This window comes from Prionailurus viverrinus, chromosome C1 (genome assembly GCF_022837055.1).
Source record: "Prionailurus viverrinus isolate Anna chromosome C1, UM_Priviv_1.0, whole genome shotgun sequence".
NCBI lineage: Eukaryota > Metazoa > Chordata > Mammalia > Carnivora > Felidae > Prionailurus > Prionailurus viverrinus.
In genome coordinates, this window is record NC_062568.1 from 155244512 (window position 1) to 155261042 (window position 16531).

At 37.0% G+C, this 16531-nt stretch overlaps 1 protein-coding gene and 1 long non-coding RNA gene across 2 annotated transcripts in view; both read left to right on the top strand.

Annotated features, from left to right (window-relative positions):
• NEGR1 (neuronal growth regulator 1) overlaps window positions 1-16531 on the top strand; it is an 840514-nt gene that overhangs the window by 757823 nt on the left and 66160 nt on the right. The window lies entirely within an intron of this gene.
• Window positions 7868-9583, top strand: LOC125173959 (uncharacterized). Its single transcript, XR_007155203.1, has 2 exons — window positions 7868-7955; window positions 9405-9583. It is a non-coding gene; the product is annotated as an uncharacterized LOC125173959 (long non-coding RNA).

Below are 16531 nucleotides of genomic sequence, written 5' to 3' on the forward strand. Positions count from 1 at the left end.
ATTCCTTTTGGTTTCTTAGGCTGCTTCCATATTGCTCTACTTACTTGCTGCCTATGTCTGCTCTTTCTATTTTGGAGTATCTTACATTACGTAGAATTAACCCTTTCTGTTAAACTGGGCAGGAGCCCCCCACTGACCATTGGTATCTTTTATATGACCAGGAAGTAGGAAAAAGTTATAATTAAGAGATCAATGATCAGTCATAGGCAGTGAGCACATAGACAGTCTTACTCAGCTGAAATTATAAGATGTGGGAAAGTCAGAAATTGACTCCTAAAGCCTGAAGCCTCTGGGATAATTTTCTATCAAAGAAAAATACCACAATTATCAGGTAACTTCATCAAGGATTCCTCCTGGAAATTTTTCACATTTTCACATTTTCAATACCTACAATGTGCTCAATGCAGTTGACAGAACTGTTGAACTATTTCTTTAATGCAGTGGTTCCTTAGGAAAATGCTTAATATCATCCTTCCAGTATCACTACTCTCTTCTCTATCTTCCACCTTTTCACAGCATTATATACATAGTCTTTTCTCTTCTTCTTTTACCTCTTCCTGATGTCGGAAGTTACCAGATCACTAAATTTTCATGGTTACAAAAATCCAAACCTTTTATGATAATTATCATAATGTCTACTTAATAACCAACCTCCAATGATGTATGCTAGTGACAGATTTTGTGATACTCAATAAAAAAAACTATAGATATTTAGGAGAAGACATCATGAGGTTGATAGTGCCCAGAGGATGCTTCAAGAAGGAAGTGGGTCTGTGCAAGGAGTTTAACCAATTGTGCAGTTTAAGGGAACAGTCCCTGCAAGACTGCCCTCATTTCAGATATAAGCCATAAATTCATGAGTCCCCAGGACCACTTTCACTTCAAACCACCTGGCTACGGATTCAGACACCCCTACAATCATCCTTGGGTTTGATCATTCACAGAACTCAAGAACACACTGAAAACTATTCTACTCATGGTTCATTACAGAGAAAAGATATAGAAAAATCAGCCAAAGAAAGAGACACAGCGCAGAGTCTGGGAGAAGTTCAATTGCACAGCTTCTGGCTGTCCTCTCCATGTGGAATCATGGATGGTGTGACCTCCTCCTGGCTACAGTGTGGGACAGTACACACAGAGTACTGTCAATCAGGGAAGTTCCTTTGAGCCTTTAGTGTCCAGAGTTTTTATTAGGGCTTAATCACATAGTACTTATGTAGCTTCCTTTTCATCACCAGCCTCTCACAAAGGTCAGGCTACCCTTAGTCATCAGTTCCTCCAGAGGTCAGAACATAAGCCCCTGTCATACATCACCACATTAGCAGACACTTGGTGATGGCCAAAGCCCTCAAGCAAACATAGACACTCTTAGCAGACAGGATATTCCAGGAGCCTAGAGGTCTCCTCCCAGGTGCCAAGGGCAAAGTTGAGACTTCTTAGTCTACAGTCTGGAGATCAGATTTCTACTACATAGTCTGGAACTACATAGTCTGATTTCTTACTACATAGTCTTAATATCAAGATATATTAAGATAGGTAGAAAGGAGGTAAATAATTTCAATCAAAAGGATGAATATAGGGAAAGGCTTGGAAGTATAAGTGAATGAATGAAAGGGAATGCTGATATGAAGATCCCAGTCCAGGTAAAGCAGGAGATGCTTTAAGAAACTAAAGATAAATAGGGGTGCTTGGGTGACTCAGTCGGTTAAGCATCTGACTTCAGCTCAGGTCATGATCTTGTGGTTCGTGGATTCGAGTCACATGTCAGGCTCTGTGCTGACAGCTCAGAGCCTGGAGCCTGTGTAGGATTCTGTGTCTCACTCTCTTTCTGCCCCTCCCATACTCATTCTCTCTCTCTCTCTCTCTCTCTCTCTCTCTCTCTCTCTTCCTCTCAAAAATAAATTAAAAAAAATTTTAATTTAAATAAAAAATAAAAAAAGAAATTAAAGATAAATAAATTGGGCTAGAACTGAGGACATAGATATTGGATGGTTTTAAAAGTCAAGTACAGCTCAAAAGTTGTGCTTTGCAGTGATAAAAACTGGGAATATTTAAGATTCTTGAATTTGTGGGATGAGTAGAACAATGAAAATTGATGTAGAGAAATTTCAAAGTACCCTTTTTAGTTCTGGACACCACATTTTAAATATTGCTGACAATTATGAAGTACCAACAGGAGGATCATCAAAATGGTGAGACCTAAAATTCATATTATGGGAACAGTGTATATTTACCCAGGTTTTTAAAGATAAGGCTTGAAGAGACAAAATAACTTCCTTTAAATTTTGATGGACTTCATAATTCAGATTTGCAAAACTAGAATTCAATAGAGGAACATAGCAATATATATATATATATATATATATATATATATATATAGACTTAGCAGTGCAAGGAGAATTTTTCTATCAATTAAAATAATCTATAATTTAAATAGGAAATGTTTTGAGGAGTTGGGTTTCCATCAGTAAGTGTTCAGGTAATAGCGATTCACCTACAGTTCCAAATTAACTTGTACAGGTTTTTGCACTGGAGGGCAATGCCTCTTCCTATTTTAGAATTCTGTGGTTTTTTTAAGTATACAGGATGATTTAGGTGAGGGAAGGCCTGGATCCAAAGACATCTGCTAGGAAATTGTCGGAATATAGGTGTAAAGTGATCCACTTTTGGACTAGGGAGGTTGTAATGACCATAGAACAGAAGGATAAAAGAGACGTTTCAAAAGAAAAATGAACAGAATTTGGTGAATGGCTAGATGGGGAGCATGAATCTGAGGAAAATGCAAAGAATACCCATCTTTCAAGCGTGAGCAACTAGGCTAACTGTCAAACTGCTAGTAGAAGTAGTCATCACGATGGAGAACAATTTTTGGAAGAAAGATGGTGAATTCTTTCTTACACATGGTGAGTTTGAATTGAAGGGAGAGAATCAGCCAGAGGCAGGAGACAGTTACATTTACAGTGGGAAGCCAGTTACCCCTGTTTCCATTGCCTAAAGATTTTTGTTATGGCATTTATCACAGTGTGTCTTATATGACACACCTGCTTAAGTGCCTGTCTCCTAAACTGGATCCTGAGATCCTTAAGAGTGGGGTCAAAGTGTCATGCATCCTTTTATTTTTATCAAACCAGTTTTGGGTCTTGCACACTTCCAGTAAATTTTTCTGTATTAAATTGCTTAGAGATACAAATCAGAGAGAAATCCATAAATATAAAAACTCTAAGTGAATACAGAGAAAAAATGGAAAGGGCGTACTGACTGCTTGGAGAAGGGAGGGGAAAATTGCTGAACTAGGAGCCACCTAGCTGGAAAAAGATCAGGGTCGTGCATTGTTATAGATACTTGAAGGTGAGAGCTTCAAGCTCAAAGGCTTGGTTGTGAGATCTTGAGAATGGAGAAAAGGCCTTTATGTTTTTTTTTTCAATAAAGGTTTAATTGATCATTTTCAAGAGGTACCAACACTATTGTAAATGGTTTAGAACTTCTCATTAGAAGGAAAATTTATCCTGTACCTAAGAGACACTTAACACAAGTAGACAGGCTCCTCCCTGTGAGTGGTACTCTCTTCCGTGTTGTCTCTACCTATCTCCCTTATCTGAAAGTCTTTCTTGCATTTTAGTTTGTATTTTCCCCTTGCCCAAGTAAATGTCTTCAAAAGACAAGTTTCTCTCTCCTAGAGTGCTGATAGAAGGAAAAGCCCATAAACACCTTCTTGTTTTGTTTTGTATTTTACACATTGGGTAGCTGTGGTATTTTTCCATGTTGAAAATATGCTAGATTCCCTATGGGAATGAGAGAATGTTCGCTAGTGTGGTGCCTATAGGCTAGAAATGTGGAGGGGCCAGCCTTTAACATAACAGAGTTGAGTGACATTCACACTAGGATGAAGAGTGAGAAAAACACTCTGTCGTGACTTCATATTTTCACTTCAAGAAAAAAGGGTCAAGCCCTGAAGTTCTTCACTAGAGGTTCTAAAATGTGCCTTTCCCCATATCACACCACTTCCATAATAACCATTGTTTGCTTGTAGTCACCCTCCATTATTACCATCCTTAGTCCAAATAAATTTCAGTTCCTCAGTGTTTCCTTGGGTCTGTAAGATAATGTTATCCTCCTTGCATTCACCACTTATTTAATAAATACTACTTGAACAATCTCTATGGGCCAGTGATTGTGCAAAGATCTTCTCTGAAATACTCACTTGCTATGTATATCAGATAAGATGCCTTGGGTTTCTCATAACAGAAAACCCCAAGGTAAGGTTGCCTAAACAATAAAGAAACATGATTATTTCACATAAGAGAGCAGCTCCAGAGTTAGTTAATTCAGCCACTCAAGGAGTCATTTTTCTCCCCATTTATCAGCTCTGTGTTCTGGAAACAGCTCTTGAAATCACAAGAGGACTGCTGCAGTTCCAGGCTTTCCATGCAGACACATCAATGTCCAATGGAAGAAAAGGAGCCTTTTTTTTCCTTCTCTGTTTCTTTTCATCAGTGAAGAAACGTTCCCAGAATCCTTTAGCAACATTCCCTTCACATGTTAATATGTGACTCAATCCTTGCCAATACTGGGTCACATGTCCCTTCTTAACCCAATCATAGGTGAGAGGAACAACATTACCTAGACTGGTTGCAATAAGAATATACTTGTTATAGCTATAACATTATATATCTATAAATGTTGTGTGAGAAGATAAAACACATCAGTGAAAAGCTGGAGAAACAATGCTTACGTAGGTCACACTGTGCTTTCCGTGATGATTTTTAGAGAATATCGTTGGCCATGTACATTATATCCTAGTGTCATAAACACTTTTTGAATAAAAATAATGCAGTTTCATATTCAGTTAGGTTTGTAATAAATATATATTAGTTCTAAATTTATATTTCAAAATTGAAATAAATATATGATATTTACAGCTATCTTTGGCTTGGATTTCATACAATCTTGGTATAAACAGAAAAGAATACAGTCCTACAAAAGAATAATTCAGAAAATCATACTTCTTTATTTAAGAATAAGAAATGTGTAAGAGTCTGCAACAGACATCACATTGGCAGTCCCGAGATGATTTTATAATGTAAAGTACAATACACAGTCTATTCAAATTCTGAGTCATACATTTAAATTTTAAGTGTGTTATATAGATTGGTACATAAGTGATAATGTGATTCAATTTAATTCATGGATTAAAATAAGGTTATTGCTTTATTTGGGGGTGATGGGCTATTTTTTTCTCCCCAGAAGTGCAATAATTTCCGTTTTATCCCATTTGGTGCCAAGATGTAAGGAATTGAAAGCAATGTAGCAAATCCTCCTCCTTTACAACTGTATGGGCTTTTGTTTTCTCCCCTTCCTATTTTAAAGTAACTCAGATTGGCTTGAATGGATGCTTCCTGGGTATACTCCAGGGAAATAAGACCAGTTAGACATATTTGGGCTTAGAAGACACAGCTCTGTTTAAGCAGAAAAACAGCTTTTACTGGAGTTTTGCAATGTGAAAGACCCGAGTTGAATCATGGCTTTATTACTTACTAGCTATGTGACCTTGGAGTAGTAACACAACCTTTCTGTGGGCTTAGTTTCATCTTTTATGGAGTAGAAAAGTAATACTCTATCAATCAGTGTTCTTTATAAGAAACAACAGAAACCAACTATGAAGAACTTAGATAAAAAATAATCTATTGGAAGGATAACTAAGGAACTTCCAATATCAACAAGATACTGGGGAACCTGGCCTGAGAATGAATCAGGAACGGTAGAATGCTCGAGGGCCAAGACAGAAAAATGGAAACACGGTGTGAAACTGTCTGGGCAAGACTCCACTGCTACTACCTTGGTCTTTTTAATGAGTAATTTCCAATCTACCTGGGAGACTTTAAATCTCAGGAAAGAGCTTCCTTTTCCTTATATAGCCTGAGACAGACAAAGGAAATACTTCCTTTGGTTTATATTATAAAGCTTGTTTACTTTTAATAGTTCCATCTACACACTACATAAAATAAGGAAGATGTAATTCTCCAATTGGTAAAACATGGGCTATGTTTATACGTATATAGTTCACCTTTAATCTTCACAAGGACTCTATGAGGTATTTGAATCTCAAGGAACAGATTCAAAAAAGTTGAATAATTATTCCAGAGTCACACCAATGATAATTAAAATGGTGGAACCTGTTTTCAAGTCTAGATCTACTTGTTTTCAAATTTGTACTATGCCACCTCATCTTTGTGAAAAAAAAAAACCCAGAACCTCTATATTATTGAATCTTGAATAGTATAATCTTTCTGATTGCAGGCAACACACACTCCAATATAGGAATCTGAGATGGGTTTTCTGAATGGTTTGTGAGTAAGTCAGGGGAAAGCTGTTTATAACAGAAGAAAGGATACAAATAAATCATGGAACGTGGTAGTAAAAGTGGCAAAGATATTTGGTTAATTTAGCCAAATTTTGAATGAAGAATCTGCCTCTGTGAGTTACTGAATAACAATAGGTGGGTAGAAAATTATGGCACTGCTTAGGAAAAGAGAGGACTCTGAGGAATGGGATGATAACTTTGAAGAATATTAAAAAATATTCCGTACCTTAAAGTTTAATTTCAGGACCTCAAACTTGAATCAGCAAGAGTTCTGTTGCAAAAACCACTCTATACTCATAAGCAGAAAGTGACTTTTTAGAGGGAATTAGGCTGACAAAATTGTTTGAGAGGGAAGCAATAAAAACAGGCTGTAGGCTAGTCTCAAGGGTTGGCTACCAGAACAATACCACCAAGGAAACTGCTATGTTACTCAAACCAGGAAGCTGAAGAATTCAGGAAGTCCATCCCAAAACTATTGCTTCTAGAAAATTCCTGCCTTAAGTAGAACCTTAGTAGCTGGCACTGTGAACTCCAAGAGAACACCATTTCTGTAAGTTTCCCATGAGCAAAAGGGACCCACATACCACTGCTCCCTGTTAAACTGTTGAAGTTCTGAATTTTAAGTCTTGAGCATATTCATCGGATTTTTAGAAAATAAATTACATCTGGGAGTGCCTGGGTGGCTCAGTCGGTTAAGCATCTGACTCTTGATTTTGACTCAGATCATGATCCCAGGCTCGTGGGACTGAGCATCATGTCAGTCTCTGTGCTGACAGCATGGAGTCTGCTTGGGATTCTCTCTCTGCCCCTCCCTCTGTCCCTCCCTTATGTGTGTTCTCTCTCTCTCTCTCAAATAAATAAACATTAAAAAAAAAAGAATAAAAATTATGTATGGAAACCTAACTCCAAAGGAGCTAGAAAGTCATTTTTAGCTTCCCAGCCTCTTCAGTGTAAGAAAACATATCAGAAGGATGTTAGAAAAAATGCCAAGTCAGCTTATTTGTTCTACTTAACACATCCTTAACATGTTTTGGAAAATGTGTATTTCAAATAGAAAGTTGGTTGCTGCAAATGTACTATATTATAAAGAAAGTTAATGAGCAAATATGACTTTTTACATTTCAAGGAAAAGCACATTTGCTTACAAAAGGAAACTTCTGCTCATTTTTAACCATTTTTTTTATTTAGTCTTCTGTTTTCTTTTGTTTTTGCTGCTTAATAGGGTACATAGTTATCATAAAAAACTACTTACACCATAAGCCAAGTTTGTGAGCAAAACTTTGTCACTCATAAATAAGTATTATTTACTCCTCAGCTAGCCCATTATTTTCATTTTGAACCATCCTCAGCAGCTTTCATATTAGTGAATTTGGCTAATGTTACAAAAATGGGGGCAAATAGTATAGAACAGAATGTACAAACTCAAAGGGGTTTGAAAGACCTGTATTATGAGCCAATAAGTGACTCATGGAATTTAGAATAACAGTGTGTAAAAGGCATGAAACTCTGGGACCAAAATAATCAGAGAAGCTACAACTTAAAAGGGTTCAGAGAACAAAGTACACGTCAGGAGAGAGCTCTTGAGTAGTTACAGGTATTATACTAAAATCATCTGCCTGGGAGACAGCAGTGAGGAAGAGAGGGAAGAAAGTAGTCCCCCAGTAGATGGAGAGGACTGTGAATCTTTAGATGTTATTTCAGCATTAGACAAAGCCATTAGTATGTAGGACTGTTTCATCAAGAACATTCCTGATTCTACTCTGCTGGCCTCTCATTATGGTAACTTAGGGATTACTTCCTAAAATTGTGGTGTGGTCTTAAAAGGAAAGACTGGATGTTTTTAAGATAGATCTTTTTTTCGTCTTCAAACAAGTTAAGAGGTGAAAAAACTTCTGTGTATTCTGTCTCTTCCTCTTATATGGAAGAAGAAGAGTTCCCTATATGGAGTAGAAACGGTCAAGACCTTTCCAGCTGCTGTATCGCCTTGCTGTTTTGGGCAATTAAGTAAACACAGTTCCTCACCTGACTAATGTCTCAAGACTGATGTACTGGAGCATTGTGGGGAAAAAATACCTAAACATGTTAGAAACTATATGATTTTACATAATAAAAATAGGAACACTAACACTGTTAATTATAATTTAAAGTGTTGTCTATATTATTACTAATGGCATTTACTGACTTCTTACTATTGCCAGGAACCATGCTAAATATTTAAATTAGCTTATATGTTTTTATTCTAGTTCTCACTTGGTTTTCATTCAGAGTGGAAATAAAAGGGACTCTGAAATGTCTATGTGTGACTCATATACCATCAGAACAATATTCTATTAAAAACCAAGTTTCCAAGAGTAGAAGCTTAACTAGCAATAGAAACGTTTCAGGTACTAAAAAGACGAGACCTACTTTGTGCTTCAAGGGCTATGTTTGAGCCTGAATGTTGCATTGATTGGGGACATGCTAAAGATATTTAAAGTATCAGCTGGATTATTAGAAAAGTACCTCCCAATCCTTTCATAGTCTCTTTGAGACTAAAGAAATACTTTGAATTTTGCCTTCTTTTCTTTTACCATGAAGATTATATGCTAATGGATATGGTCAGAAGGAGGATAGAGAATGGCATGAATTTGCTGTTCCCCCGGCTGTGCCTTTTCTCCTTTCTCCATCTGCTCCCCCATTTATCTACGAACCAAGAAAAGACAAAAATTTTCAGGGTTGGAATCCTGTCCTTCATCTCATTGGAATAACCTCAATCTTGGGGACAGTTATTTAATTATCAGGGTATTTTTTTATCTACTCTTAGAAAAAACTCTGTAGAATATTTTCATTAGTCAAAAAAAAATGTAAAAACAGTCCACATATTAAAGCACTCCACATATTAAAGGTTTATTGTATTCCTTTTGATTACATGGCAGTTGGAGATAGAGTTTTATATAAGGAATACTTAGATGCAATCAGTATAGTGTCACGAGAAAAATCCTTAGTGACTTAGATGGAGTAGTTTCTTATCTTTGTTATTCACTGTTCGCTCTCTGGGCCTCAGTTTCCCCATCACTATAAAGAAGGAACTGGACTGGAAGACTTCAACTGGAATGATCCTAGGCTGATTTTCACAGCTACAAAAGGATGGGAGATTATTAACTCTATTGGATAGAGACTGATAATATATTGTTAAAAGGAAAACCTACATTGAGAATTCAACAATAAATTGTTGTCTTAGAACATTTGAGTTGCACATACTTTCTGGTAATATCCAATATATTAAAGGCCACTTGTAAGGTTTCCATATCTTGATTTATTTTAGTCTGGGATTGCTTTCTGAAGGGATAATCTCATTTATGATATTGCCTTTTTAAGATGTAGCAGCATTATACAGAAAGATAAATTTGCTCTGCCTGCTAAATGCAAATGATTGCTGTTTTGAAGAAATAATGTCAAGGCTTTATTTTATACAGATGTATATGGAGATTCTTATATATTTAAGGGCTACCAGCAGTGGCAATAAATAAAATTAGTTGACCCTGGGAATGAAAAATATAACATTATGTGGAGAAGGAGAATAGTATCCCAATCATACTAGAGGGTAACATCCAGCTGGTATTTCATCCATGTGCCCAAATGGAGTTACTCTAAGAATGTTTAAATAACCACAAAAATTGTTGTACGTTAAAAAAAAGCCTATTTGAAAAGCTGAAATAGGATGGGAGGCTGATATCTGCAAAGCTAGTTCTCCGTCAAGGTTCAAAGTCCATAGTCATATTAAGGAGAATATGGTAATAGTTGATTAGTTTACCTAAAATCTCTATATGGCTTTCAAGTTTATATTCCTCAAGAGTAAACCAATTATTTTCCAGAGAGTATAGAAAATGATCTAGGCATTTTTTCTCTTTAGTCCTGAGGAATAGAAACGTAGGTGAAGAAAATTCTTAATGAAAGTGCCACTTTTAAAACCTTTTTAGATACTGCTATTGTAGAAATTACTGTTAAATGCTAGGCACTTTCATTTATTGTATGTGTTTTAAGCCAAAAGAAAGTCTTCACCTGTTTACAAATTTTTTTTTCAACGTTTATTTTATTTTTGGGACAGAGAGAGACAGAGCATGAACGGGGGAGGGGCAGAGAGAGAGGGAGACACAGAATCGGAAGCAGGCTCCAGGTTCTGAGCCATCAGCCCAGAGCCCGACGCGGGGCTCGAACCCACGAACCATGAGTTCATGACCTGAGCTGATGTCTGATGCTTAGCCAACTGAGCCACCCAGGCGCCCCAAAAATTAATAAATGTGAAACCAGAAGTATGAATGCAACATTTACCTCCAAAGACTGAAAACATTTATTCATCAGGCAGTAATTAAATAAAAACCCATACTTAAAAAAAAAAAAGATCTCTTAAAGAAATACTTTCATAAAAGGCAAAAAACAACAATAATAACAACAATAACAAGGTGGTGAGGATCATGATAATCAGTGCCTAAGGTTCTGTATCATCTCTTACTAATAAAACTTACAAAGTGATTTTATTTTGAAAGAACATACCGTGAATAATTGCAAGAATTACTATAGTCTTTATTGGTAGAAATATCTCAAAACTATTCACACAAAACTGTGCTCCAAGGAATTCCAGTCAGCTCAAAAGTTGTGTTTTATCTTCATAGTCGATAGACAGTTAATTTTTACCATTTTTGCCTTTTTGGACATGGAAACACCAAAGGAAGCAGCATGACTCACCTATTTATACTCATTATTTGCGGACAAAATCAAGGGAAGGGTTGCAGTTATCCAAATGGTGTAGGTACCCAGCAGTCATTGCTTAAAGAAGGATCCTTACAGTAAAGAGAAAGGATTAGAGTTTGAGAAAATATTTGTGTACGGAAGCTAAATTTATCACATATTTTTTCTGATGCTTCCAAGCCGGCAAGCCCTGACTGAGCACCCACTGTGCCAAGCTCTGGGTGGGACTTCTGGAAGGAAGGCAGCTCGGGACGGTGTGGAAAGGCCTGGGTTTGGTCTTTCTTTTCTTCGTGACGAACTATATGACCTCAAGCATGTGCCACATCCATTTTCTTGCCTGGCAAAGTCTTAATAATAGTGCCTACCTCACGGAGCTCTAAAGTGAAATTTATTACATGATAAAAGCATGTAAAACAGTGACAATGATGCATCTCTTTTAATAAGCTATTGGCTATTGTTATCATATATAATAAAGGAATTAGAGTTTAAGAGAAGAAGCCTAAGAATTTATGTGAAAAGGGAAAATCAGACTCAGGCGCCAATCTTTATTAATCATAAGGCTTTTAGGTAAGTCATTTGACCTCTCTGAGTCCCTGTTTAATCAACTCTAAACAAGAAATAAGTATTCCTACCCTTCAGGATTCTTTGGAAGAATTAGAGATTGGGGATGTAAGATGCTAATCACAGTTCCAGATGTGGCCAACATTCCTAAGTTACTATTTTATCTTTTTTAATGTTTTTATTTACTTTTGAGAGAGAGCAAGCAAGCAAGCAGGGCAGGGGCAGAAAGAGAGGGAGACACAGACTCCAAATCAGGCTCCAGGCTCTGAGCTGTCAGCACAGAGCCCAACGCGGGGCTCGAACCCACGAATTGTGAGATCATGACTTGAGCGGAAGTCAGACGCTCAACCAACTGAGCCACCCAGGAGCCCCCCTAAGTTATTACTTTAAATATCTCTTCTTGGGGTGGCTGGGTGGCCCAGTCAGTTAATCATCTGACTTCGGCTCAGGTCATGATCTCGCAGTCTGTGAGTTCGAGCCCCACTTCCAGCTCTGTGCTGACAGCTCAGAGCCTGAAGCCTGCCTCAGATTCTGTGTCTCTTTCTCTCTCTGCCCCTCTGCCTCTCACACTCTGTCTCTGTCTCTCTCTCAAAAATAAGTAAACATATAAAAAAAATTAAATATCTCTTCTTATTTTTCCATAGTGCAGAGTTCTATTTGCTGCTCATTGGTTTTGAAGCAGCATAGCATCAGGGTAAGAGCAAGGATCTGATGCTACATTCCCTGTTTTTTAACACTGGTGCTAAACTTCATTCATTCAGTCTGCATTACCTACCCACTGTTTTATCACTGTTCTAAGCCTGGGATACAGCAGTAAATAAACAAAGATTTATTCCTTCAAAGGCAGGGGGTAGAACAAGGTAAGGGAGATGGAAATTTGCATATTTACTCAGTAGTTACTTATTTTCCTAAAACCTTAAGCAGATAACCTCTCTGGCCTCAGTTTCTTTGTCTGTAAAATGGGGGAAATAATATTGCAAATAATACGGTTGGCTTAATGAATTGTTTTCTGTAAAGGACTTAGAACAATGCCTGGCACAGAGTAAACACTCAGTACATATTGACTGTTGTTGTTATTGTTGTTAATAGGAGTTAGGGAAATATGGCCACTGTAATTATATGGGTTGACTGAAATGTAGTCGATCAAATTCATTGTTTTCAGGGCATTCTATTTAATCAATTTTCACTCTTTCAAAAAAGCCTGAAAATGTTAAGTGAGCCATCCTTGAAAATTTCATAACCAACTAACATTTAGATTAAACCATGTAAAGAAGTACAAATATTCAAAGCATAGTAAACAACTCTGTAGTTGTAATTTATTTACATGCAAGCAATCGCAGAGCTTCTAAGAAACTTTAATAAGCAACAACACCACTGTAGATAACAAAATCAATGACAATATTAATTGCATATTGGCAGAGAAAAAGATTCACTACCAATCAGAGTCTCTAATTTTCTCATGAATAAGAGAATACAAATAGTTAAAAGTATATCTACAACCTATAAATAAATATTTTAAGCAAGAGATATTTAAGCTATAACTCAATTGGACTGGGATTGGTGTGAAAATAGTTTCCCAGAAGCAAAGTTTTCTCCCTTAAGCGTATATTTACCTTAATTGCCCATCACAATGTAGGATTGGGTGTCAGGAGGACCTAATAAAAATGAATAAATAACACCTGGATTCTTATTAAATATTTAGCCTGTCGGGAAGAGAAAACAAGCAAGTGAGACATACTTTCATAATGACTTTCTTCTACTGATTGATTCTACTGGATAGTGAATTTATCTGGATTGCATCCAACCAGCTAAAATGGGATGCTGGTTTTCTGATTGTTTTTTTCCATCCCATGTCAGGGTACTGCTGGCGTGCATAAGTAGAGATGCAGCAGGTAGAGAGAAGAGCAGGCAAGAATAAGACAGTAGGAGGCTGATCCAGGCCAGCTAAAGAAGCACAATGAAAACCATTAGAGCAGATTCAACTGACCAGCACAGCTACTCAGCCCAAGGATAAGTAGAGTTAAGGTTTGGAAACCTGTAAATCTCAACCAGGTTCTTCTATATTATTTTTATGTTAGTAAAGTAAAATAATTATTTCTGCCTAGTTCTTATGAAAAAAGTTATTAATAAAGAAACTTTTATAATTAGATTATATATTTTCTTTATATATATCATATATATATTTATATATTTTTTCTATATATATATATATATATATATACTTCTATGTATATTATATATTTTCTATATATTTGTAGGACTATCTTGTAGGACTTTAATGTTTTAAAGTGCCAGACAAAAACTTAAAATAGCTTAATAAAAAATATATTGGTTCATGTAACTGAAAATATAGGAGGGATTGGCTTCAGGTACATTGATCTTTGGTGGTAATCATTTGGCAACATATACGTGTATCAAGTCAATAGGCTGTACACCTTAAACTTATATAATGTTATATGTCAATTATGTCCCAGTGACTCTAGAAGAAAAGGATAAGAGGTAGGCTTTAGGTAAGGTTTGATCTAGCTGCTAGAGAGTGTCACTGACGTATATTTTCCCTTTGTCTATCTGTCCAGCATCTATAATATCATCTTCATCTTTAGGTGCCTACACTAACAATCAACAACTTTAATTATCTCTCTGTAGTAGCAAAATGATACGGAAATTACTGACCTCTCATCCTCACACAATATGATCCGGGGACCCTAAAAGGGATTTATTCCGGTTGCTCCTACATATATTCCAGGATGTGCTTTTCCTTCATGGCCCAAAGTGCTTCATTAACTGTTTCCTATGTCCAGAGGAATAGGACATGGTGATATGTTAAGTCAGCTAGGGGATCAATCCTTTCCAAACTGAGAATACAAGAAAAATATGGTTTCCAAATAAATATGAAGTTACTGTGGACTGAGGAGAAGGAAATAGACACTGGGAAGACTAAATAAATGAGTAGAATTAAATAGGAATAAATATTCAGCCTTTATCTTCTTTAGAATGGTCAGAAAAAATAGAATGATCAGAGTATTTTCATACCGTACACACATGTGCATATGCACACACATCCTGAGTTTGCCACCGTGAGTGGGTCTTTTACTAGCAAATCAACAGTATGAGGGTCAGTCCCTGGAAAACAAAGTAAAGTGGAACAAAAGATTAACGCATACTTTTGTCTTATGAAAACCTATGAAAAAACACCCCAATTCAACAGAGACAGTTTGGGGTTTATTTGAAAACACTGTTAAAATGATACAAGAAAAGTATAAGATCATCATGATTTTTTTTTCATTTCTCATGCCCTCTGGCTCCCTACAGGTTTTGACCTTTGACCTTGTGTATCAAAAGAAGAAAAAAAAATTCCCAAAGTGAAATACTGTTGTCTGTTAGGATTATCTCCTCAGTCTTTCTGAGACATCTGAGTTCTACACCAAAAATGTATACTGAAAATAAATATAACAAAGCACCATAATCTACTGAGGGAACAAAATACCTTAAGCAGAAGGGTCATAGAGTTTTGAGCAAGAGCTTCACCTTCTACTAACCCTGCTTCTCCTCAAAACTAACCATCCTGCCCATCTAGCATCAACTGCAGCTAACTAGACTAAAGTAACTGGACACTTTCTCCCATAAATTCAGTAGACAGGCGTAAGTAAAGGTGAAAGAGGAAGTCCCAGCAAAGCAGGGAAGGTGGCAGCCAGCCATGCTGCAGGCATAAACAGTGCTATTAGAAGGCAAGAAGCATGGACTCAAGAGGAAGCAAGAGTCAGGAAATGCTAACCTGCCTTTAGCGCTCTGGCAGCCTCAAGGGAGACAATTAACGCAATGTCACCAAAAGCAAACTTCAGCCTTTGACCAGTCCCTGTGAAAGGCAAAAAATTGCTTTTCATACACAGTTGTCAAGCAACCTGCTGAACAAAGTATCTGCCAAATTTTCTGCCCTAAAGATGGGTTTCCAGTGAATGTCAACAAAATTTGCTGCTAAAACACACACAAAAGCAGTCTTTGAAATACCTGCCAGTTACTTCGTATTGTTGATATTAAGTAAGGCTGCCTGTTTTTTTAAACACTTTAAAACTGCACGGATTAAGCAGTTTGTTCGTATAGGGAATGTTCACCAATAGTCTTGGTTAAAATTAAAATTGATTCCTAGACAATTCTCCATGTACATATTAAGCTGATACTCAACAATACTTGCTCATTATTTACAAGTCATGGTGAAGGAAATAAACTTATAATTGCATACCTGAGCATGCATTCACTATTTTTATTTTACCTAGTTACTAGTTAAGGGCATTTGCAAAACCTCCCTCGGTTTTAATAATTCTCTAAGAGGACTCACAGAAATCACTGAACTCTAAACCTGTGATTACTATTTATTACAACTAGAGGATACATATTAAAATCAGCCAAGGGAAAAACCTAGAACCAAGTCCCGGAAAAACCCCAACCATGGAACTTCCACTGTCCTCTTCCCTTGGTGTCAAGACCAAGTTACTAACCTGGTGTTGATATGTAATAACATGTACAGAGGAGCGCCAGTCAGGGACACTCACCTGAACCTTTGCGTCTGCAGCCGTTACTGGGGCTCTACATGCGGACACGGTTGATTGCCCACGTAATGGATCTGCTGCCAAGCCTTCAGAAGATAGAGCTGACATCATGTGACCCGAAGCCCCTACCCTAAATCACTTTGTTAATGTGGCTCACAGCTTCTACACCACACTGTTTCTATCTGGCTAGGCCCAGACCCCCAAGCAAGCAAAGACCTTCCTATCAAGCATGACATTTCAAGGGCTTAGAGATTGCTTTGGCAATGTTAAATTCCTCACTACACAACCTGATGAAATATGAGTGGCCTTATATTATTTTTCTAATTTCATTTTC